Below are 27,529 nucleotides of genomic sequence, written 5' to 3'. Positions count from 1 at the left end.
AAGAGAAATTTAACTCAAAATTTGTAGAAAGGAGAACTTCATGATAAGAATACTGCATCAAATGTTTGTCAATGTGTCTTCCTTAGAGAATTATTATAATATGATATTGATTAGTTATATATTAAACCAGATGTACTACCCATAAAGTACTTCTGGATGCTGGAACCTAATATACTAATTGAGTTAGATTTAAGATCTATTTCTTTTCAAACTATCTTCATAACAAACAGAACTCATCTAAAAAGTCCTCCATATACATCTTGTAATGGCTCCAAATCCATAGCAAATCTTACATTGAGACAAGGGCAAGAAAACTTATAAACATAACCTTTTTATATATATTGATATCACAATATTACAAGAGTTTGAAAGTATAAATCAGAGCTAGAGGCTAATAGCGACACCAACTTTTGAGAAACTTCCAAACCGAGGAACTGCCATATACATTTTAACCAAAACACTCCTATATGAACATATGACTATTAAGAACAAATTGAACAAACCTAAATAATGCTTATCCCTAAACATTAATAGAATTTGACAGATACATGTACCATGCTACTAGTAACATAACAAAATTGGAGAAAAGAACAAAAAAATAGAGAAACCTGTCTAAGACCCAGCTTGCCCTATTGCTTCCAAAAGATCATGATAACTTCAGCAATGTCATTAGGGTGTTCCATCTAAAAATGAGGAGGAAATTCTAGGGAGAACTTAACCCTACTAGACAATTCAATGTTAGGGGTATAGAATTTTAGGGCATCCAAATTATCCAACTCTACCCTAGGATGGATATAAGCATTGAATAGTCCAAGATAGCTATGAAGACATTCCCTAGTAAGATCCACCACTACCCCTCTCGATCAGAGGAGGAAATGCAAACTATATTCCATTTTAGGCCATACCTTATTAAAAGTAGGAGGATCTCGAATTACCAATGCCCATCTTCTTAGAACAATAGCCAATTCAAAGTTCCTAGGAGGGCAATCCATATAATCTTTAGGGAGGGGTACCCTGAGCCTCTCATCTAAACTCATTACTACTTCTTCCAGCCCTCCACACCAGATGAGATCGAAAATGTTAAGGTAAAGTCTCACCATGTCCCACTTGTCAATTCTAGCCTAAGCCATACATCCAATGAAGGTTCCTATGATATCACTGTTAGTCCTCCATGAGAAATCATACTTGAAAAAACCTTCACCTGAAGCCCTACTTATTGCAATTCTTATCATGCCATCTACTAGTTTGAGCACCATGTTCCACCTCTTTGGCTTAACATTGCCATGAAAGGCCTTGGTACGGATCTTCGAAGTATGAAAAACACTAAAAAAAGTATCCATGGTAGAGGTAGGGAAAAAATGACAAGACAAGTCCCAATTTTCATATGAACATGAAAGAAACAACCTAGGAAAGCACTAGAAGGTCCAAGACATGCCTATGTCAGCTACATCATAGTTTTGACATCATCTTGAGCTTTCCATAATGCGGAGGGTAAGGAATCATAATTTAGCAGAATTTTTTTTTTAAGAGAACATATATGGACATAAAGCCAAATCTAGCCATCCAATAGCTATAGTATACTACTTAAGTATCATCCACTATATCTCCCTAGTACTATAGGTCCCTAGAAAATCCTCATGCCTAAATCGCTAAATGATAGTGACTAGAATAAGCAACTATATCCGAGTCTATTTATCTGTGTGAGACCTATATTCCATGATTATATATAATATCTAGATATAGCTATTAAGATATATTAAGAATATATTTTAGAATATCCTTCATCTTTATTACAATATAACTCATGTAAGTTAGGGTACCTAAATGACTTAGGAAATTTATACTATCTGGTTAAAAATAAATCAAACCAATACAATTATTTGTAGAGAAGGCTTAAGTAAATACATAATTAAGTAAGCTAGAACTTTATCCTAGGTGAATGGTTATTTAATAATAAAAAAATCCCATGATTAGCTCCCTTATAAGCCATTTGATCTACCTTTTGGTTTCCTTCCTAAAAGATATCACAATCTAAATATATTTAAACCAGTCTAGTATGTTAAGAACTTCTTCTGATTTTGAGTTAAGAACCTAGTTAGGCATAGCTCTTTTGCTAATAGTGTTGAGAACAATTTGAGAATCACCTTCGATAATGATATTGCTTAAATCTAATTTACGACAAATTTGAAGGCCTTCTACCAATGCTTCAAGCTCTGCCAAATTATTGGTAGTGGGATCGATAGATTTCACTTTTTTAGCAATCCATTCACTTGTTTCATTACTGATAATGCAACCAATACCTGCTACACCTAGATTACCTCTAGTTGCCTTGTTGAAGTTAAGCTTTGACCATCCTGCTAGAGGAGGGGACCATTTATAGTTATCCCTAGTCTCTTTTTTGTTCTTAAGATACATGAGCAGAGGATTAATCAAGTTTGTCCATTTCTTTCTAATATACCCATCCCAAATTGAAAATGTTCCTTCCTCTTTCATGGATTTTCTAAGATGAGCATTAATTGCCTTGACTATACTTGCTTCTATTTTTTTAATAATTTCTTTTGGCTGCATGCCTTGGTCACAGAATACCCTTCTATTTCTCTCTTTCCAAACTTCCCACACAAGGATGGATGGACTGATGTTCCATAATTTGTTGTATACACCTTTACAAAGATTTGTAGGCCTAGTTTTGAAAAGATTGATAAAAGAACCAAGAAGTGGAGAATACTAGCCTAACATATGTTTGAGCCAATCCTAATAGATTTGGGAGAAGGGACACCTAAATAAGATGTGGTCAGTGTCCTTGCTATGTTGTTTCCAAAGCACACATCTAGAAGAACCTGCAAAACCTAGTTTATGGAATCTCTTAGCCGTCAAGATCCTATTTTGAAAAGCCAACCACAAAAAGAAACCTACCTTAGGCAGGCAGGAAGGGTCCTAACAAATATTTGGGGGAATTTCCACTTCATCCCATCTTTGGGATTGAATAAGGGCTATGTATCCATTCTTCACATTATACTTGTCATTATTTAATGTTTCCCAAATAATCTTATCATTCCTTTTGAGCTACTTACCTTTCCTTTGCTATATAATCTATTCATATGCTTTTTTTGCAGATGGATCCGCATCTATTTCCTTTAGATATTTCCAAACCCAGTTGGGGTAGCCATTTGTATAAGTCTTTGTTTTGTAATTGCTAACCTTACTTCCACAATGGTGAATTAATTTCTCTTTGAGATCCCCAGGAATCTTATTGCTATCCTTTAGGGGGTACCCATCCCAAGAATCTTCCCAGAATAAAGCTTCATCTCCCTTACCAACATCCCATGTTAAAAATTTGCTAATGATAGCCCTACATTTTACTATAAAATTCCAGCTCTCTGACCCTTTGGGTAGAGTTTTCATCCTAAAAATTGAATAAGGATCTTCTACATTAAGATATTTGTTTTACATAATTTTTTCCCATTTTTTTTTTCTCTTTCAGCAAAGAGAAGCCATACTAACTTGGCCCCCAAAGCTTCATTTTGCTAGCATAAATTTTTAATACCTAAACTTCCTGCTTCCTTTGGTTTACAAATATTATCCCATCTTATTAGAGCCAAGTTTTTTGTATCCTCACAATATTTCTAGAGGAAGTCTCTTAGTTTTTCCTCTAACTTTTAATTAATAAACTTGGGGAGAGGGAGACAAGAAAGCGGGAAAGTTGGAATTGTAGAAAGAACTGAACTAATCTTAACAATTTTTTCGACTTTTGAAAGCCATTTGTCTTTCCACCCACCAATTCTAGTCTCCATTTTCTCCAATGTACTTTGCTAAGCCTTATGAGATTTAGAACCTTTTTCTAACTCTATACCAAGATATTTGTAGGGAAATTTTCCTTTCTTATATCCCATTATTTGGCAGATTTGTTTTTCTATCTCCAGTTTGGTATTAATAAAAAAATAATTCAGATTTTGTAGCATTCACTTTTTGACCTAATACTGTCATATATTGATGGATGATAGTCTTGATATTCCACGCTTCATTAATAGTGCTTTCACTAGGCAGAATATCATCATCTGTGTATTATTGGTGAGTAATGTTAGGTATATTGTTTGTGAAAATAATACCTTCGATCTCCTTATTATTATAGGCCTTGGTGAGAGCTCTACCAAATGCTTTTTCCATAATGATATATAAAAATGGAGATAAGGGATCTCCTTATCTAATACCTTTTGATGTCTCAAAGAAGCCCTTTGGGGTGCCATTAATGAGAATCGACATCTTTGTTGTAGAGGTACATTTAAAAATGTGATTGATCCATTGATGAGAGAATCCAAAGACTTCCAAAGTTTTACATAGGAACCTCCAATCAACCATATCATATGCTTTTTGAATGTCTAGTTTTATGAACATACTAGCCCTATTATTACTATTAACTAAATATAACGTTTCTTGAATAATAAGAATTCCATCAAAGATTGATCTACTAGGAATAAAACACGTTTGTTCTTTAGATATAATTTTAGGGAGGATGAGATTTAGCTTATTAGCTAAAAAAATTGATAAGATTTTATAAATAGTATTACACAGAGCTATAGGCCTAAAATCCCCTGGATTTTTTGGTTTCTCTTTTTTAGGAATCGAAGAGAGGAAGGTATGGTTAGTTTTAGATAATAATAAACCACCATTTCTTGATGCTTCAATTGCCTTCCAAAGATCAAAACCTATAATGGCCCAACATTTCTGGTAAAAGAAGGCCTAAAATCAGTCTGGACCTAGGGACTTATCAATATTCTTTTTCATTATTACAAAGATGTCTAATTGGATTCCTTTTTTCCTTTCCTTATCTTCACTTTCCAGCTCTTGTAATATTTGTTCTTCGATTTTTAAATGGTTTGAAACATAGACCTCCTCAAATGGTAGTGTATTAATCTCCTTTCCTTCGATATCCTCATCTTTTTCTGCCATTAATTTGACTTCAATTATCTGTGTAGATTCCTTGCCTGAATCATCTTTTTCTATTTTTAACAAGTTTCTTCTTAGATCTTTTGTGGTGTAATTATCTCCTGCTAACTTTAAGACCCTCTTGATCAAGTTCTCTTTTTGAATATCACTGTTGTTATTTATATTCTCATAACTGAATACTTGTATTAATTCTTCCATTAATGAGTCTAAGTTATCTATTTCAAACTTGGTAAGGTTCATATTTTCTAGATCTTCATCCCAATTCAAATCCCTATGTAGAAACTCCTAAAAATATAAAGTGAGTTGTCTTTCCACTTTGCTCTATTCACTGATCCTATCCATGTGACTGCTTCCAAACTAAAGAGGAGAGTCATGCTTGGGTGGGGGGGTCTGCCATAATTTAGACCACATATTGATAGACTCTTTATTTATGATATCAAGTTGTTTCTCTTCTTTCCTAATTTGATAATATAGCAAACCAAAATCTTCTTCTGTATTCTTAACCTCCCCATTACGTACCACTTCCTTTTCAAATAAGAGAAGGTTTTCTTGTTCTTCTATACTAATATCCTCATTATCTAGTAGCTTCTTAGTATGCTTATTCTCCATATTTCCTACTAGAACCGCTTTTGCATTTGGACTTATTGTATTCTTGAGTTTCTTTAATTTTCCTAGATAATCCTTGATTACCTTATTATTAGTGCCAACTCCCTATATCTGAATATTTGTCAAATCTTGGTTGCTAATAGTACTTCCCTTATTTTCACCTATTAGACTCTTCTTACTACTATAATTTTTCCATTTTGGGGGAGTTTTGTTTATGTTGCCTATTCCCCTATCTGATGCCTTCCTATTTCCTTTGCTACTATCTGCTGATGCTAATTTTGTTTCTACAGCCCTTTGATTATCTATTTTCTTGTCTATTAGTCTATATTTTGAAGCTTCCTTTTGTGCCTCCTTTGTCTCTAACATGTGATTGTGTCTAGCCTCTGATGCTAGGTTTGCCAATGTGACCTTCTCTTTCTTGACTATCCCTTCTTTTTGAGTTATTTCTAAATGAATCTACATCTTTTGATGAGATTGAGCTGCTTCTTTCTTGGTTGTAGAATACTTTTGAGATTCTTTAAGATTTCTTATATCAATCATCAGAAAAGTGCTAATAAGATCCGCTATATGATGTAGTGTTTTGAATGCAATTTTCCTATTGTCATCTAATCTTATGCATTTTGAGATTTTGCCTTCATATTTATAATAATTTAATGTATAAATAGTTATGTTGGTGATTATTTTAATCTAACTAGAATCTAAATTGTTAATCTTGCATTTGATCAGCACTTTAATATTATTGCAAGAATGGAATGACAAATCTATTCCTATCAAATCACCCAGAGATGAACCTAATTTCTTAATAATATTCAAATTAAAAGGTTCTGGAGGAAGGAATTGAAAGACAAACTAGGTTGGAATACAAAGATCTAAAGAACCTTGCTTATAATTTGGAATCCAATCAAAAAATTTAATAACATAACCTTTGAAAAAATAATTAGAAACATAGAGAAAATATTTCTTAACATATTCATCCCTACAATGAATATATAGTAATCTATCTGAGTGGTGAGAGATACTTACCTGATTCTGGAAAAATTCTTGTAACCAGCTAGAGAGATTGAGTAATTCACATTTTGGACCATTCCAGAATGCAAAAATGCTTACCTTTTGGCAATCTCTCCATTAGTCTTCACTTTCCTAATTACTGATTATGAGAGTTTTATCATCAGAGATGGATGGGGATGAGACATGGGGAAACTTCTTAGATGGATCAAGAAAACTAGGAGACATAGTCGAGTTCTTGTGATGGGGAGGAACATATGAATTGGGTAAACCACTTGGGATTGAAACTCCAACACTCTCATACCTACTAGGTTGATCTTGATATAGATGAGAGAGACTAAGATGGTCCTCCAAGAGAAACCCTTTCTTCTTATAATACCCACTTATTCTTATTTGAACAAGCATATTTTGTAAGATTGAAGACTCTAATTTGGTTATCCAAGCTTGATGTGGAGAAAATGATGGGATGATCTTTGAGGATTCCCTCTTGATCTGAGGGGCTAGGGTTCACATCATAAACATGTTGAAACTTGTTCAGAAATTTACCATTTTCCTCCAAGTAGATCTAGCACAGAGTTGTCTGAGATAAGGGTTGTGTGAGCTAATTTCCACCCTTCCCTGCCTTGATGTTTATGCCTTCTTTTTATTTATCTACTCCTTATTTAAGGCATCAACATTGTGCACCAAATATTCAATCTTAAGGTTAGATTTGCTAGGAGGAATGGAATCATCACGACACTTAGTCCTATTCCACTCATTTGAACTAGAAGATTTTGATGAAATGTTCTACCCTAAGCTAGTATCCAAAATTGCAACAGCCTTAGGGCTTTCTTTCTTCTTGATTTTCCATGCAAAATTGTTTAATCTATTTGTTTTTTTTGCATATTCTGCTCTACTCACCATAATCCTTTTTTTTTATATATCTAATATACATGCCCTCATAAGAATTTATATTGATATTTTATAACCAATTAATTATTCTTATAGTATCAAATATTTAATTATCACTCATTGAAAAAAATTATTTTCCAAATATTATTAAGATAAAATAAATCTATTTTGCAAACTTTCATATATGAATTCATATATATATATATATATATATATATATATATATACACATACATATATATATATATATATATATATGTATGTATATACATATATATATATATATGTATATACATATATACATATATATGTATGTATATACATATATATATGTATATATATGTATACATATGTATATATATGTATATATACATATATATGTATATATATGTATATATACATATATATGTATATATGTATATACATATGTATACATATATATATGTATATATATGTATATATACATATATATGTATATATATGTATATATACATATATATGTATATATGTATATACATATGTATACATATATATACATATATATATGTATATACATATATACATATATACATATATGTATACATATGTATATATACATATATATACATATACATATATGTATACATATGTATATATACATATATATACATATACATATATGTATATATGTACATATATGTATATGTATATGTATATATATCAAGAAAAAGATATATTAAAAACCTATTTAACAACTAAAAAATAAAAATAAATCTTTCTACTTAATTAAATACACTTATCTTTTTATTACATAACTTCCATCTTTTACTCTTAAAATATTGGCTATTGTTTCTCTTCCCTCATTATTTGGTGGACCTCCTTTTATTTATGCATTCTTTATTAAATTTATTTTCCATACTTTGTAATTCTTTCCATTCCTATTCATACGAGCGTAATTGTACTTTTATTTCATTCCTTTCATGCCCTCTTTTTTGCATGCCATAATGTTATTTAAATACCATCCCTATGTACTTTTTGGCTTCGGTCATGTGAACTCATTCGCGGGCTGATCTTGTATCCCCCGGCCCCTTTTTTGTGAATTGTAATCTTGGTAAATTTTATTAATTGAAAAGGACTATTCATCAAAAAAAAAAGTAGGTGACTTTTGAGTGGTGTTTCTCATTAATCCAAATATTAGTTTGTTATAAGTATGATTTTTTAGTTTATTATTTATTATTTTATATGTTTGTGTTTTATTTATGTTTGTTATTACTTAATAATATAAAATTTAAGAAATTAATAAATGTAGATTTAATATTGCTTATCTAATCAATTAATAGTTATTAATGTCAATTGATAATATTTAATTATTAGTTTAGTTTAATACTAATATTATTATTTATTTTTTTATTATATAGGTTTATCAATCAATTAATTATTTTTATTAAATGATTATTTGTATAAGGGATATTACAAATAAATTGAAATAGGGTTTCCCTTTTTGAAAAATCTTTGAAAAGAAAAGTTATTTATCAAATTGTGTGATTATGCATTCATTAGAACGATGTAAATAATACAATCCAGAAAAGCATGCAAGAATGACCTAGAGAATTCTGGATGAGAAAATATGCAACACAAACAATATAATCATGCAAGAAAAGGTGAGAAGTTACAATTATTCATTTACTATCCTAAGGGATTCCATTACTCATCCTTTACTTCTAGAAAAGAACTTTTTAAACTATTTTCATAGATGCACCAATCGATTCTGAAAACTACTTCTACCACCAAATTTACACAAAATTACTTGCAAGTAAAAAAATTCTAATGGAAACTCTGTAATGTGGGGTTGGTGGGAGAGGAAAATGAAGTATACAAACTAAAAATATGTCAAGTTAATTTGAGATTTTTACAAGTACTATTATTATTATTATTATTTTGTTTTTTTGTTTAGTTAAAAAAAGTTTTTGTATAATCTATTAGATATCACTATTATTTTATAATATTTTTAACTTACAAAATTTAAATGTTTTTTAAATTTAAAAAATAGAAAAAGCATACAATGTAAAATGAAAGGCATGTCATTAGATATTATTTTATAATATTCTTACTTTAAAAAACTTAATATTGATTTTTTTTAAATAAAAAAGAAAAATAATAAATAAATAAATCATAGGACTTAAAATGAAAGACATACTATTATAGAAAAATCATGACACATGGAGGTGACCATCAAATTCTAGACCTAGATGCATGGTACAAAAGGTAGATACAAAATATACAAACCAATGAATAGTGTGATGCATTGTTACAAAAATGTATCCAATGAAGAAAACAAGAGAAATGATGTCGAATTGGTTGTGGTGTGGCCATTTGGATAGCCACAACAAGGTTAAAAAGAAGTATAGCATGTGACTTTCTAAACAAGTCATTCTAAAAAAGTACAAAGTATTTACATACATAACATCGTCAGAAGATTGAGAAAGTACCATAAATTGGAGTAAAATCAATCTAAGAGAAAGATGAACACAAACCAGTACTAGATATAGAAGTCATACCTCATACTATGAAAAGATAAACCATTGAGAAAATGAAGGATATTGGAGTGATTTCCCCCTGCAGATAAATCGTGATCTCCCCCAAAAAGACACTGTAAAAATTCCCCAAAAACACATGGAAAAAATCTTTCAAAAAAGTTGTGCATGCCCAAAGTGGAGAAGCTTAAATCCTTGTATTGAATCCAACAGACAACCGACAACTCCTTCCATAGCATCAATAGAAACAAGGAAGCACCGAAGAAAACCTTCCAAAGCAAGAGAGTAACGAATTCCCTAAAGGGTTGTGCATGCAATAGGAGAAAACCAACTAGAGGTCTGTCCAAGATTTTTTTGGCAATCAATCCAATTTTTCTATGCAATCCAAATGGTGAGGAGGATGGCTTAAATATCATACATTAAGGTTACATTCTTAAACTGAAAGTGTAAAATAGTCAAAGTTGACTTATTTTTTCAAGCTTAATTTCTTCCTTAGCATATGATGTTTAAGCTTGATCGGCCCACTATACCATGAAATAGTTTCTATAAATTTCTATGCTAGGTTGGTATTCATAAAGCCAAGGAAAAGGCATGACCATGCAGGTGATTTCCCCACAAAAACCAAGATAGTTTCCTTGAAATAATACCAAACAAAGTAGAGGACACATAGAAATGCTAACAACTCGAAGCAAATTCTGAATAATTAAGATGGCAGATTTGGCCTTGGTATTATTACTATAAGGATACATTGTGAAACTTATGTCTAAGTCAATGAGCTAAATCTTCTTTGTTCTTACATTGCTTGAATCATTAAAAATAGGACAACCAAATTCTTACAAATATACCAATTATATACAAATATAATCAATAATCTAAATGAATAAAGCATACAGAAATAGAACATATGATAATATAATTACCAATGCAAAAGAATAAACCACACAGGACATGATCCATTCAATCTTGGACTGTGTCCACCAAATAGAATGTCCACAACCTATTTACAATTCACAAACTCTTGAAATTCAATAAGGCTGAAAGAAACTACTAAATCATCATATGAAAAATTTCTAACCTGAAGTCATTTTATATAAGATTTTATGTCAGTTACAAAATTAAAATTACAATATTTTGTCTGATAGAAAAATAACTCTAACTCTTTTTCAAGAATAAAGTCATTTTTGGCCTGTAGGGCGTTACTCCTCGATCAGACCATGAATCCTATCCCAGAACCCCACAGGAGGTGCTGCCTCTTGATCGCATCATGGTGGCTTGACCCCAAACTCCGAAGAAAAACCACACCAATAAAAGTAGGAAAAAATTGACTTATAAATCTGATTTGATTTCGCAAAACACCATACACATCTATTTTCTGATATGTCCAGCTAGAATAACATTCTCCTCTGCAATAAGATTCCTCCTCCTAGAACTCTGAGATCTCATGTTACAATCTCTCCTCATTACGAGAATGATGAGATTCCTCTTGCTCATTCGCAGGCCCTAAACGGTTGAAGATCTCCTAAAGAGAGTTGGAAGTCGATGCATACGATACTCCTGCAAATGGATATGATCCACTGCTCTCTTCTCTCATCTCACGGAGATATATTACAGCGGGAAGTGAGACTTCACCTTCCATTACCTGCAACACTTGTCTGATTGAAGGTCTCTCCAACGGCTGAGGATTGCAACACAAAAGTCCCAATTTGAGCACTTTTTCCATCTCATCTTCAACATACTCACCACCAAGTTTGGGATCCGCTGCATCTGTGAGCCTGCCTTGCCCTTGTAGCTCTCTCACCCAGTCCACCATTATTATCTACGAATCATCGAGGGAAGCATCCACTGGCCTTCTCCCGCATGCAACCTCCAACATCAATATACCATAACTAAACACATCTGCGCTGGGAGCGGCCTTTCCTGTATTGAGTAGTTCCGGTGCAATGTACCCAAGCGTACCCACAACACGAGTAGTTTGTGGGTCTCCTCTATGCTCGTATAGACGAGCAAGCCCGGAGTCCCCAAGCTTTGCATTGAATTCAAAATTCAACAAAACATTATTAGATTTGATGTCTCTGTGCACCACAACCTGCTCCCACTCTTTGTGAAGATACAGAAATCCTGCTGCCACGTCCCTCAGAATCCTGTGTTGCAATACTAGATTGTTTTTAATATTGAAAGAGTTTTCTTTCCTAAACTATTCTTTCTCTTCCTGTAACTTTCCTACCGCCATTTCCTTTCCTGTCTTTACTCATTTGGCATGCAATTGTATATGTACCTGTACAGTTTTATGTGAATACAATAAATGGTAAATATTCCTCTAAATTTCTATTTTTCATGTTGGTATCAGAACTTTGAAGCTTGAATTATTTGCATCTCTTCATTGAACTATGGTTCATTTAGATTCAGAAGTATTTGAGAGAAAATCTGCTCCCATTATTATTGAATCCGAAGGTTCATTGTTCAAGGCAGGGATTCACTAATGGTGCTGAAAAATCCACTTACAAATGCACCCGTTGCAATCAAACTTTGCTAGACAGATCTCCGCATTAGCAGTAGTGGTTGGTAATGGTGGTAAGTCTTTAAATATTTCTACACTTGTTTCTAATAGTGCATGTATAACTGATTCCAGTGCTATGAATCATATGACATTTGATTCTAGATAGGCCTCATCCCTTAAACTGTCCTCACAAAAATTTGTTTCCACTGCCAATGGCTCTCCAACCCTAGTTATTGGCGAAAGATCCTTACCTCTCACTAATACGTTGAATCTAGATTCTATGTTAGTGGTTCTGTCTTTGGATTACAATTTGATGTTAATTTCCCAAATCACCACTACTTTACTTTGTGTTATAATTTTTTGACCTGATTTCTGTGTGTTTAAGGACATCCAAATGAGTCAAACAATTGGTTGTGGTGTTAGGCGAGGGAAGTTGTATTACTTGGACTTGGAGTCAAAGAGTTTAGACAAGCTACATCAAGCTCTAGCGATGGATGGCTCTAAGGGGGACAAGCAAAAATCTAAAATCTAGTTATGGTATGGACGTCTGGGACATGCTTCCTTCGGTTATCTGAAAAAATTATTTCCTAGTTTATTTGCAAAATTTGATGTTTCTAGCTTCCAGTGTGAAGTTTGTGAACTTGCAAAAGTCATCATGCTTCTTTTCCATTAATTTTGAATAAAAGTCCAATTCCATTTATGATCATACATTCTAATGTTTGGGGTCCATCCAAAGTCACTACTTTGGGCGGATCACGTTGGTTTGTTACTTTTATTGATGATTGTACTAAGATGACTTGGGTATGTTTAATAAAGTCTAAAAGTGATGTGAACTTGTTATTTCAAAAAATTTATAACATGATTCATACTTAGTACAATGCACAAGTTCAAGTTCTTCGTAGTGACAATGGAGGTGAATATTTGAGTTCTGAACTTCAGTAGTATCTGGAAGCACATGAAACTATTCATCAAACTACTTGTTCCAATACACCTCAGCAAAATGGGGTAGCTAAGAGGAAAAATCGTCACTTGTTGGAGGTTGTCCATGCTTCTCTGATAGAAGCCCATATGCCATTATCTTATTGGGGTGAAGCACTTACCTCTGCAGCATATTTGATCAACCGGGTACCCTCCAGCACTATTGATTTCCAGACACCATCTCAGGCTCTTGCTAAGGTAGTTGTTGCTCTTGCTGTCCCAAATTTACCTCCTCACATCTTTGGTTGTGTAGCTTTTGTACACCTCCATAAGCATCAACACAACAAGTTATCTCCTCGAGCACTACAATGTGTCTTTCTAGGATATGTTGCTTATCAAAAGGGGTATCAATGCTATCATCCTCCAACTCAATGAATTTTTATTACATTGGATGTAGTTTTTCATGAAGACTCAATGTATTCTTCCTTTGAGCCAAAACATTAGGGGGAGTACCAGAAGGAAATTCGGACGTTAGACTATGATGATCACATCTTTGAAGATGTGGATGCTCACATCTCTGAAGATGTAGGTAGCTTGAACATCTCTGAAGATGTGGATAACACCTCTAAAAATGTGGATGTTCACATTCCTGAAGATGTGGGTAGCTTGGACATCTCTAAAGAAGGGGAACTCTCTGATATTGTTAATCAAAAAGTAGGTGAAACTTTGGATCAAAGCAGTGATAAACAATCGGAAACTAAAGCTGTGGGTCCACCTCCATCCAAGTCCCTTACACCAAACCAATTGCTTACCAAGGATGTTCTTGAACCATCTAGAAAACTACTACCTCAACATCTCACCATAGGTATTCCAAAATCCACATATGAACCCAAACTTTCTAGTAAAGTTAAATATCCTATGAGTCATTATGTGTCTAACCATTTTTTGTTAGAATCAAATCAGTCATTTATAAATCAATTATCTACTGTATCTATTTCTAACAATGTGTAGGAAGCCTTAGCTGATCCAAGGTGGAAAGCCGCTATGAATGAGGAGATGAAATCATTATAGGAAAATAATACCTAGGAACTTGTTGACCATCCACTAGGCAAGAAACTAGTTGGATGTCAGTGGGTTTATACTATTAAATACAAAGTAGATGGTACAATTGAACGCTTTAAGGCGAGACTGGTGGCAAAAGGGTACACCCAAACCTATAAGATCAATTATACAGAGACATTTGCACATGTCGCTAAAATTAATACAGTACGGGTCTTGTTGTCTCTAGCTGCAAACTTGGGTTGGCCATTACAATAGTTTGATGTCAAGAACATCTTTCTACATGGAGAGTTGTCTAAAGAAGTCTACATGGAACTCCCATCTAGCTGCATGATACCAGAAATACATAGTCTAAAGGTGTGTAGATTAAAAAAGTCACTATATGGGTTGAAACAATCTCCAAGGGCATGGTTTAGAAGATTCAACAAGGCAATGAAAGCCTTTGGTTACCATCAAAGCAACTCAGACCATATTTTATTCATAAAGAATCAACAGGGTAAGATCACTGCACTTATTGTGTATGTGGATGACATGATAGTTACAGGAAATGATCCTGAAGGAAAGAGGGCTCTCAAGGATTACTTGTTCAAACAATTTGAAATGAAAGATCTAGGTCCCTTGAAATATTTCCTTGGGATTGAAGTATCTCAATCCGATAAAGGGATCTTTTTGTCTCAAAGAAAGTATGCCTTAGACTTGTTATAGGAGACCGGTATATCAACATGTCAACCCACTAATACACCCATGGAAGAAGGATTGAAGTTATGTATCGAGTCTAATCAGGTACCAGTTGATAAAGGAAGATACCAAAGGCTTGTAGGAAGATTGATGTACTTAGCACACACAAGGCCAGACCTTGCCTATGCATTAAGTATTGTTAGCCAGTTTATGCATAATCCTAGAGAGCAACATATGAATGCAGTTATATGCATTTTGAGGTATCTGAAGTCTGCTCCTAGAAAAGGAATTTTATTCACTAAAAATGAGGAATTTTAGGCTATTTTACCTTTGTAGAAGGTAATCTTGTTACATGGAGAAGCAAAAAATAGAATGTTGTTGCACAATCAAGTGCGGAGGTAGAATTTTGAGCTATGGCACTTGGAGTATGTGAAGCATTGTGGCTAAAACTTCTCTTGAGAGATTTGGGCTATCTGTCTAGGTGACCAATTCAACTATATTGTGACAATAAAGCAGCATGTGATATTGCTCATAATCTAGCTCAACATGATCATACAAAGCATGTGGAGGTCGATAGATTCTTTATTAAGGAGAAGTTGGATGAGAAGATTGCAGAGCTACCTAAGATTCGATCAGAAGATCAGCTGGTCGATATTCTTACCAGAGCAGTTTCAAATCGAGTGTTCTCAAAGTTTTTGGGCAAGTTGGGCATGTGGGATATGTATGCACCAACTTAAGGAGGAGTGTTCCAGTATTAGATTGTTTCTAATATTGAAAGAGCTTTCTTTCCTAAACTATTCTTTCTTTTCCTATAGCTTTCTTACAGCTATACATATCCTTTCCTGTAGCTTTATGCATTTGACATACAATTGTATATGTACCTATACAGTTTTATGTGAATACAATGAATAGTAAATATTCCTCTGAATTTCTATTTTTCATGTTCTTCACCTCTGAGCCCACGTCAGCAGGCTCTTGGTCCTCCCAAATATCATCTTGTCCAGGCTCCCATTTGGCATGTAATCGTACAATATGAAACACTTGGCACCCTTGCAATACCCTCTGATTTGCACAAGATTCCTGTGCTGCAGACGCCCAAGACTTAATCTCTGCTATGAATTCCTTGAGAGCTTCAGGGGTCTCTCTGAAGATGGATTTTACAGCTATTTCCTGTCTTGTAGCAGGTAGAACACGTTTGTACACCTGGTCGAATCCTCCAGAGCCCAAGATCTGATCTTCTCGGAAGCCCTTGGTTGCGATATATAAGCCTTTATAGTTGAATTTGTGAGGCCAACATTCTTTCTCCTATTCTTCAGTAACTTCTTCTCTGTACTTGTTTCTCTTCTACCAAAAGACCCCTGCTGCTGCAAGGAGAAGAACCAAGAGGACTGCCAGAGTTGTAGTAATAGAAGCTATGAGTCTGATGTCAGAATTCTTGCCCATAAGAAGAGAATGAAGATGAGATATATCAAGCTCGGGCGAGGACCCATTTGTGCTGAAGCTCCAAGCGAGTACACAGTGGTCTTCAACATCGGTTGAAGTAGCTGCAGAGAAACCAACATACATTTCTTCCTCAAAAATGTCTGAAAGGTTTGTAATCTTGACAGATAAAAGAGGCTTCTTGGGTTGCAATGAACCGGCTTCTACCATTGCAACATTCAATTGCTGTTGGGCATCTTCGTAGTTGATCCAAGCCTGATAATTTTGCCCGCTCTTGAGATTTAGTTGATGGAAACTGTCGCCAATCCAGTATCCTGCGGGCTCAGATTTTATAGACTTAATATTGTTGAGATCAACGCCCACATGATTGTTGTCAATGTCTTCGAAAATTGGGCTTTCTTGTGTATCGAACTCGACGGCAAACAAATGATTTGATTGGTCGCCAGCGGTGGAGAGATTGAACAAACCGAATATTGAAGGTGGTGAAGCTCTTCCGTTGTTTTGCTGGGAGTTATGATGAAGGCCATCCCCTGCCCGCTGCGTGATTGATAGGATGTATATGGAAGTATTGCGAATACGAAGGTTGTACTGAATGATGAGCATCCATTTGTTGAAGTGGGATCTTTCATTCTGAAAGGCCGAGGATACAAAGCACGGCCAAAGATGTGTTGGGATTGATTTGTGAGAAAGATTGCATCGGAGCGGATTGAAGTTTCTCCGATCTGATAAAGGGTGGTGGCGTTGAATTTGTTGAAGAGGAAACTTGTTTGGGCTTGTGCTTCAAGAAATAGTATAAGGATCATTAGGATACGCACAGACATGGCTTACAATTTGTATATAACATGAAACTGTAGCTGCAGAAACTAAAACTACTTCGTATGGCGGACTGTATGCAAAATATATGATAAGTTTGTTGATACCTGTGAACCTTGCACACCACACAATAGTAGTCAACGGGCTAAACTAACATCATAAATGAACCCGCGAAAGACTCAAATTTCCCGTGTAGTGATGAGAACTGAAAACCATCTGTGGAAAATAATGATGCCCATTGAAATAGCCATCCACAAGTTTAAACAAGTTGGCAAGCCTGCACACAAAGAATCAACAAGGGCACTTACTACATTAACAAAAGGCAGCAGCGGTGGACTACCACCACGGCTGTTGCCACTCTTAAATACTACATACTAACATTAAAAAAAAACATAAAAATTAATCTTGGAAAACAATTCAACATTGATTCTAACACTTCAAATATATACATATATCAATCAATGTGATGTTTAAGCTATTAAGTAGTCATTCGGTATTTTCAATAATATTGAAACACTAATTGTAACTTAAAGTTGTTAACTTGACGATTATTTATAATCGATCTAAACATTCTTAGATTTCAAAAGTAACAAATCATGTAATGCCACTAATAAAGCATGAGATAGCACATTAATTTAGTTTTTTTTTAAAAATCTGAGGTGTTGGTAAACAGATTTGTCACTATAGAAATGGCCCAATGGAGTGTCTGTGGCAAACCGTTCACAATAGTCTATGTTTAGAGGGGCAACTCCCTCGTAGGATAATTTTTTTTATTTTTCAATAAAGGTGAATAGAACTTAGAAAAGAAGAAGGAAACCATTGATAGCGAATGCACTACACGACTTCAATGTTTCCATAAAAACAATGTAAACTGTTAATGAAAGCAATCAAAAACTACACTTGAGAGCTATCATTGACACAATGCTAATTCAGCGATTCACAAATACTCACACCATAGGTACATGAAAATACTCATATGATGAATCAACATTTCAACAATTCAAATTCATTAGAAAGAGAACACCAAATGTACTTTCTTTTATTTATTAGCACCAAGAACATAAGAAATGACTGATTAGAAGAACAACATTTGTACACACTTTCCAAAAATTGCTTTGTTATTAGAACATAAGTGTTCCCTGTCTCCCAATCCAAAAAGTCCCTTATTACATTGAGTTTTAGGAATTTATAGCTATTATATAATAATTGACCTTTCAGGTTCATAACTACTCAAAAAATTAGAGTTTGGGGGGTATTAATCTCTTTTCCAACCAACTCCAAATTTCACAAAATAAAGGTGAAAATCTTAGCTTATGAGTCACAATAAGTTACACAAGTAACTTTTACAAAAAGAAAAGTAGTAACTAGTAATTTTGAAGTTATGAACTAGATTGTGTTGCCTTATCCAAATTCATCAAATCCTTCTATACTTGTGACTCACAACATCTATCTTCTTGTAAAGTGAATGGATATAGCAACAAAGGAGATAAGGTATTAATATTGTATGAAATGCAGGCATATCTTCTTGTGATCCCATTTTATGATAATTTATCTTTGAATACATGCACTTTAACCAAATGTGTTGACCATCTTCTCTTCTTTATGAATCACATCTAAGGCCAAATATGCTCACTTTACAAAATTCATACTTTCAATCATTGTAACAATAGATTCTGATATGTGTTCTGTGAGGTATAATGTCAAACAACTCATTGTTCCTATATTAGGTCAAATTGAGGTATCAAAGATTGCTGCAAGGTAATGTACTACTATGCCATTTCTATCTTCTCATTAGAACAAATCTCTACTAGATTTCCCAAGGATTTATAAGCATCATCTTATATCAACCTCTCAATCCTCATCCCACATGGTGACATCAGAGAATGATATACAATATCTTTTCAAGTACCACAAAATCTAATATTCTATCCATCATTTCTCATCATTTATCTATTCTTGACATCACGCCAACAAAATTTTCTCCCTCACTTTTATTTTCCTGAGCACGATCATCCTTAACCCTCTCCTAAGCTCTTCTTGGTATCATGTGTAAACAAGGTGTTAGAACCATGAAGGTCTTTGAAAATATACTAGGCTCATCCATGTTACTTTTGCCTAGAAATCCACAGATACCCACAATATCACCATGCTTTATACTAGCATGATGCTTAACAAAATGAGCCTAATCATTCTTGAATTCCGTAAATCGGGCCTTACTTGTACTTTTTCTTCATCATTATGCAAATCATAGGAATGTAGCTTTGATCCTAAGCTCCTCTTACTCATTATCCTCCTAGCTAGAGACACTTGTAGACTATCAAGACGCTCCCGTTTGCTTATTTTCTGGTACTCTCTTATGAAATTAGGAACTAAAAGAGTGACAAAAATCTTGTGTGGATAAGGATTCATTTCAATGCTTTTCAATGTGGTCAAAGCTTTCAATCTATTTTTGTGATATTGCATAGGATCCATACTCTCCTCTTCATGTTCTAGGGCTCGATGCTTATGTACATTCACAGTCTATGCAACTGTAGCTCTGTTAAGTCTTTCATGATTCAGTGTAGACTCCACATATGAATGCATCTCAGTAAAATGTGTGCATGCTTTCTAAACAATTGTATGAAGGACACCCTCATGAGATAAACCAACCTTTGCAGCTTGCTGGAAAAGGAAACTTGTTTGCTCCATCCCACTTATAAGATTTATATTAGGAAAAATGATTGTGCCTAACTTGTGCTTGCCGAATAAATTCTCTTCATCATTTTTAAATTTTTGAAGAGCTTGAGTTTGAAAGCGGCAAGGACCAACCATCAATACATGTAACATCATGTAGCCCCAAGCATCAAAAGAGCATTGTTGCTTATTAGGCTCATCACCCAAATTATATCAGGTACACACTCAAACTTGAGTCCTTAGTAAAGAATAACGTTTCCTTGAAGAGCTGAGCTCTCATAAACTTTCCCTTGTTAATGCATAAAGACTTCCTCTATTCCTTGTAGCGACTCTATTCCTATTTTTGAGCTGGAAATGACATTAAGTATGTTAATGTTTGGTAGCTTCAGTCGGATAACTATATGATTGTACATGTAATTATATATGAGGTATAATTTTATGTGAGATATAAACTTATATATATATATAACAATAGTTAAGTTTATATAAAATAATTATTTGATTATTGAATAGACATGTCCCATGAAGGGACATATCTATTCATGACCTACGTTCAATATAAGAAGAGGATGTTGCATATGGAAAATATATACCTCAACAGGCAATGCAAGTACATTTGCAGTGATCTAAGAAACATCAGGGTAAAAGCACAAACCTGTGTCACCTTTTATAAAGGAGAAGTGATATCAGAATCTAAAGTCTTCAACTTTAACGAAATAAAAGTGGCATTTGTGCTTAGAATTTGAAGATGATGTAAACTAATGAAATGTGTAAAATTGGATGAAGTTTATGTTTATAATTTTTTTTTTAAAAATTGAGTGAAAATTTTATTTATTTTTGAATTTTTAAAGTGTATTTTTTAATTTTTTTAAAATACTAAAAATATAGAATTTTTTTCCCGTCAAACAAATATATGCAAGCCTTCATATTTTGGTTTGATTTTAGAATATGTTAGAGTTAACATGTATACCTGGTGCACCGAAAAAGAAAAATTGAAATTCGGCTAATATTTTTGAAGTTATAACTGGTCAAAGTCAAAGTTATCAGAAATAGACAATTTTTTTCTCCCGTCAAACATTTTCCATCAAATCTACATTTTAAAAAAAAAATTTACATATTCTTGAAGAAGACTCTCTCCTCTAGTGCACCATTAAAAATAAATAAATAAAATTAACTTGATTTACTATTTTTTTCTTATTTTTGAATAGACATCTTCCTAAATCTTAAGATACCTACTTGTAATATTTTTAAATTATAACATATTATTCATAATCAAAACTTCAAAAAAATTACACAATCATAATCGTGACTCCGAGAACTACTAAAGTATATTTTTAGTTTTAAAAAATACTTCAATTTAGTAGGTCAAATTGGCCTTCAAAGTGAGATGTTTACAGAAGTTCTGATTTTTGCTTGTTTGGCTGCCACATAGACAGTTACGGCCAGAACTGTTTCGGGTGGAACAGTTACGGCCAAAACCCCTAGTCAGCTTGAGAAACCGCTAGCGATTAGTGTGACTTTTTGATATAAAAAAATATTGTTTTCTCTTTTTTAAATAATTAAATATATAGGGACAGCGAAAATTGAAAGAAGATTTGCAAAAACAATTAATTTTGAAGCAATTTTCAACAACTGTTTTGCGGATTTAATCAATATTGCAAAGGATCGAATAATTTGAAGGTGCTTTTTTCTCTTCTAATTATTTTTATTTTTATGTATTATGTATTGAACCATTAGCTGATATTTAGTTCAAAATCTAATTTTTTTATTTTTTTTTCTATAGGTTGAATTATTCAATGGGTAGTAAAAGGAAAAGATCAAGGAAATATGATAGAAAAAGAGATGACAAAATGAAAGGCCATACAAAACATGCTCAAAACCAACCTACTGAAATTCCTGAACATGATGAGATTCATGAAGAAAATGAAAGTAATGAAGAGGAAGAAATTGGCAGTTCTATTGATAGAGACAAATTAGAAAGCATAAAAAATTTGATGGATTTGGATGAAGAACTACTTTTTAACCAAATTCCATCTAAAGATATGATAAATGATAACACTATCAAAAAGCATTGTCAGAACATGTGGGATGAATATTTCAAGGATAAAAGTATATTTGGACAGGCACAATTATTTGTCAAGTTATTTAGGAGAAGAGATATGAGACCTATCTTAGAGTCGTTGGGTGTTGATAACAGAAAAAGCCATGCTCATAATATTAATAAAACAATAGTTGAAATTTTGCAAAATGCTTATAACAAAATTGACAACACAACTCGAGGAGGTGATTTGAGTAATGCACATAGAGCATTGATGACTACTATATCTAGTAGAAAATTGACACATAAAAAATAGGTACGTGCAATTTCTGATGTACTACATATATCTAGAATAACTGTCCAGAGATACATCAAGAGGAGAAATATGCTAGATGATAACATTGAGAATAACTGGGTGAATATTTGTAGAGTTCCTCGAAAAGACAGGATTTTTGAAGAAGTAAAAAGACAAGTTATTGAATTTTGGACCACACATTCTCGTGTTTCTTGCAACAAGCGTGATACTATACAAATTAAAGATCAAGAAACAGGGGCCAAAATTGAACATCCAAAAAATTTCATAGATATAACACAAAGTGAACATTTTGAAGCATTCAAAAAAGAATTTTCAAATGTCAAAATATCTCAAAGAATGTTTGAGAGTTTACGTCCTTCCTTTGTACACATAAATAAGATGCAAGAAACTTGTTGTTGTAGAAATCATGTTGAATTTGGTCTACACTTGCAATCATTTAAAAAAGTTATGGAAATACTTGATCCTAATTTGGGCATCCCTAGCAGTACAACACAATTTGTGAGGTCCATATTATGTGATAAATTAGAAGATTCGGATGAATTCAAAGTGCAATGCATCAAAAATCAGTGTGAAGTTTGTGCAGATTTACACAAATTTTCTCAAATTATGCAAATTGAGAATATTAATGAATCCACACCAGTTTCATGGATGAGATATGAATATGGGACATACCAAAATAATAGAGGGGATGAATCTAGAAAAATTGTATTGAAGGAGAGTGAATTGCATTATGATGAGTTCATGGCCAAGTTCCATCCATTGATATATCCACATATCCAACATTGTCATGGTGCACGATGGCAAGCTAAATAGTTTCGTGATTCCAAAAATTATTTTCCATCTGGTTGTATACTTTCAATTGTAGATTTTTTTGAGAATTATACATTTGCACCTCATACAGAGCTCCAAAGCCAATATTATCATTCTAAACAAGTTGCAATATTTGTGCAAGTGACCTATAGACATGCACAATTTGAGGTGGATCAGATAGAAAGATTGGATGAAAATGAACACATCATCATCAAAGAGGTTCATTTCTATATTAGTGATGATAAAGTTCATGACAGGAGTTATGTGGCTCATTGTTTTGCAATGTTCTCTTAAGATCTCAGAAATCGTGGAATAAATGTTTCAGAGCACTGGATTTGGTCTGATGGATGTGCAGGTTAGTATACATGAAATAATTATACATTTATTTAACTTTATTTTAACTTGTATTTATTTAGACATGTCTATTTCTATTTAACATATGTACTTGGATAATTGTAGATACTTATCATGTTTCACGTTCATAGGACTATTCAAATCTGCAAAAGCATCTAATTGGTTAGCAATGCAACATGCTAGAACCAATGTTAAGTTTTTATGGAATTTCTTTGAAAGTGGACACAGAAAAGGGGAGCATGATGGAGCAGGAGCATGTATAAAACATGCACTTCGACAACATGAACTTGCAGGTAAATATATGCATTTTTTAAATGTACATGTTTAATACTCTAATAGCATATATTTTAAATTTTATATATACATGCATATTTTATGTACATATAGGGAATAGGATAGAGAGTGCAAATCAAATTGTTGAATGGTGCAAAGTTCATTTTTCTACTCGAGATACTGAATACAATAAGCGTTACTTTTGGGAGGTGAAAGTTGAACTAAGTTATATTTATTTTTAATGTCTTTTTCAAATCAAGTTGAGTTTTTAATTAAATATTTATTTTGAAATATGGCAATTAGTTTTTGTATTTGTAACAGATATAGATCGATCTAATCCTTACAATTGTCAAACGATTCTTGGAATTAGAAGTTTACATCAAGTGATAACTATAGGAAACCATAAACCTCCAGTACTTAAAGTAAGAGAGAAAACATGTTTTTGTGATGATTGCATTAAGGACAATGTAGTGAGTGCATGTGAAAATATTGAGAATGGATATGTTTCACATTGGGATTTGAAGGAGATAGTTAGAAAGCCTCCTTTTGAAGATGTTGACATTGACATTGACATTCATGATCCTGTATATTCAGCTGACTATGAGCGCATTTTTGATTTAGTTGTGGCAGGTTTGTGTGCATATATACATATATATAAATTAATATACATGTATATTTTTTTAAAATTAATTTATATTTCTCTTTTTATATACATGCAGGAGATATTTTTGCAGTTCAAGCCTTACCAGATAATGCAAAAAATGTGGACTATTATCTTTTAAGATGCACAAAAGCAAAACACAAGTTGCTAGAAGGAACTATAGATGCTGATGAACAGTCATATCCAATTAGATAAGTTGTTATTGAAGGAACATATTATCAACAAACAAGGGTAATTGGTAGTGGTATTGAATTTATTGAATACAAGCCTAGAGAAAAGGTTTTACACTATAGCAACCATGTTATAGCAACCAAATTACAATTTGAAGCAGTACAAAGAAAGGGACGTCGTGGAAATCAAAAGTGGAAATTGCCTATTGAAGAACATGAAAAACTTCTAGAGATAATAAAAAGTAGAGAGGATACTAACAATACATTGTTTGTGGAGCTCTAGTTTACCTATGTACTTATTGTGGAGCTCTAGTTGAGTTATGCATGTATAGCTCTTATACTTTCATATTTAATATTGATAGGATATTTGTTTTATATAAATTTTTGTACATTGGATCATTTATCTTGCATATGCAAAATTAGACATGTATTGTTATTTTTATTTAAATTCGACATGGATATCTCATTTAAGACCAGGTCTCTTAGGACCTCCCCTTAAGACAACCTTTTTAGTATTTGTATGTATTTGTATGTACATATAATCTTTATATGTTCTTATATGATACATTCTTTATGTTTGTATATAATCATTATGTTAAGATTACATGTATATGTTATATGAACTATGTTACATATAATTACATGTAAATTATATTTTATTAATTAAATGTTGTTAATTATAGCTAATTAAGAATGTATGTCATTAAATATAGTTAATTAAGTTATTAAATAGAGTTAATTAGTAAGATATTAAATATAATTAGATTACATATAGTTAATAGGATTAAATATAGTTAGTTATAGTTAATTAGGTTAAATATAGTTAATTATAGTTAATTAAGGCATGTCATTAAATAGAGTTAATTAAGTCATTAAATAGACTTAATTATTAAGACATTAAATATAATTAGATTTAATATAGTTAATTATAGTTAATTAAGGCATGCCATTAAATATAGTTAATACATGATCTACATTAAATATAATTAGACTAAATATAGTTAATTATACAGTTAATTAAGACATGTCATTAAATATATGTTATATTGTTATGTACATTGACCATTAAAACTATATAGTTAATTACACTTAGATTAAGGCATTAAGATGAATAACTATACATATATACATGTAAACTTGAGTATTGAAAATATGAATAACATATAGAAACATGTGCATAACACATACATAAGTTACATAAAAGATGAAGACATCAAAAGATCAATAAAATAGATGTCTACATTAAAAGATCAATAACATACATGTGCATATATCTGGAGAATATAATGTACCCATAGTAAATGTATAAAAATAGATCATGTAGATCAAATGTCTGGAAATAACATATATAAAACATCAAAATCTCCATATAAGCATGTATCTCGAAATAACATATAAAACATCATTTAGTGTCCATGATATAAACACTTATCTAGAAATAACATATAAAACATCAAAGTGTCCATATAAACCATGTATCTGAAAATAACATATAAGACATCAAAGTGTCTGGATATAAAATGCATTCTTATGGGAAAAAAAAAAAAAAATTCAAACTATCCATATAAATATGTATCTAGACATAACATGTGTGTAGTAAAATAAAAGGCCACATATGATCTAATCAGCTACATCCCCCCTCTTGATCCTAGGCCTTGTCCCAAAAGGGTCTATCAGCTGCATCTGAACCCTGTGTCAAATGATAACAAGTGAGCCATTTAATTATGTGTATAGACAAATTATATCAAGATCTACATGTATATAAATCAAATATATATATATATATATATATATATATATATATATATAAATTGTAACATACCTGGGACTCACGATGTGTAGGATCTGTCGGCACTGTCTGCAGATCAGCAAAATGTAACATACTATCAGTCAAACCCTATAACACATACACAAACACACACATATACATTAATTTAAACATATAGACATATTATTTACTATAATAAAAATAAATCTAAACATATAGAGATATTTACCGTAGCATTATGTAATGCTCTGCCGATTTGACTGATATCTGAATCATGTAATGAAAAAATAGTATCAGCATCCAAGTCAATAGTGCGGCCCTGATATGAAAGCATGGAAGTAAATAGACCAAGCTGCATGGTGCCACTGAGATCCTGAGTAGGGGGGGTGTTGTAGGGTCCTGAGTAGCTGGGGCTAGTGCTGTAGCCTGGGCTTGTGTAGCAGTAGGAGTAGTAGAAGGTGCAGGAATGTCCTCCTACCTTTGTGAATCCTCTGGGACTACTGTACGTGACAAAATATGTCTAATCTGAGAGCTCATGTCACGAAGTGGAATCCATGAGAGTGTAGATAATGCTCGATATGCATCTAAAAGATCAAATGCTAAATATGATGCCAAATGATGCAATGCATCCACCTCTAAGACTGCAAAAATGTCTACAGGAGAAGGTATGTCTGCAACTCCATAATCATCATCAACAGGTGTGCTAGATGATGCAGCTGTGGGAGTGGTACCTCAAGACTGTAGCATATATCGACTACATCGATCAGAAGAAATCTCGTGTAACTGTGTGGCGACGGTGGCGATGCTCGAAAAAATCTGTGTCCTAATTGTGTCATCAGGAACACTCTCACCTGCAGTAGCCATCTGTGGACCTCTCGGCATAACCAAAAGTTTTGGACCCACCATTTCCCATTTGTTAATGGGCACAGGAGTGTCCATGGGTCTAAATCTATCAGAAAGTCTCCCCTGACCCTACCCAACATGCCGTGGATAATCTGTATAGTCAACATCATAGTGTAAATGAAATTCTGCAAACAATTGTTTGTAGAAATATAGGGGGAACTCATCCTTCTGTGGCCATTTATGATGAGTAGCCAACCAA

General features: G+C 33.0%; 1 pseudogene; it reads right to left on the bottom strand.

Moving 5' to 3' along the window:
• Window positions 1–11,478: 11,478 nt before the first annotated feature.
• Window positions 11,479–17,375, bottom strand: LOC149549730 (L-type lectin-domain containing receptor kinase SIT2-like; annotated as a pseudogene).
• Window positions 17,376–27,529: the final 10,154 nt, after the last annotated feature.

Source organism: Cupressus sempervirens, chromosome 7, assembly GCF_028749045.1.
Source record: "Cupressus sempervirens isolate cs-2001-9-10 chromosome 7, ASM2874904v1, whole genome shotgun sequence".
NCBI classification, from domain to species: Eukaryota; Viridiplantae; Streptophyta; class Pinopsida; order Cupressales; family Cupressaceae; genus Cupressus; species Cupressus sempervirens.
This window is presented reverse-complemented; position numbering and strand designations above follow the sequence as displayed.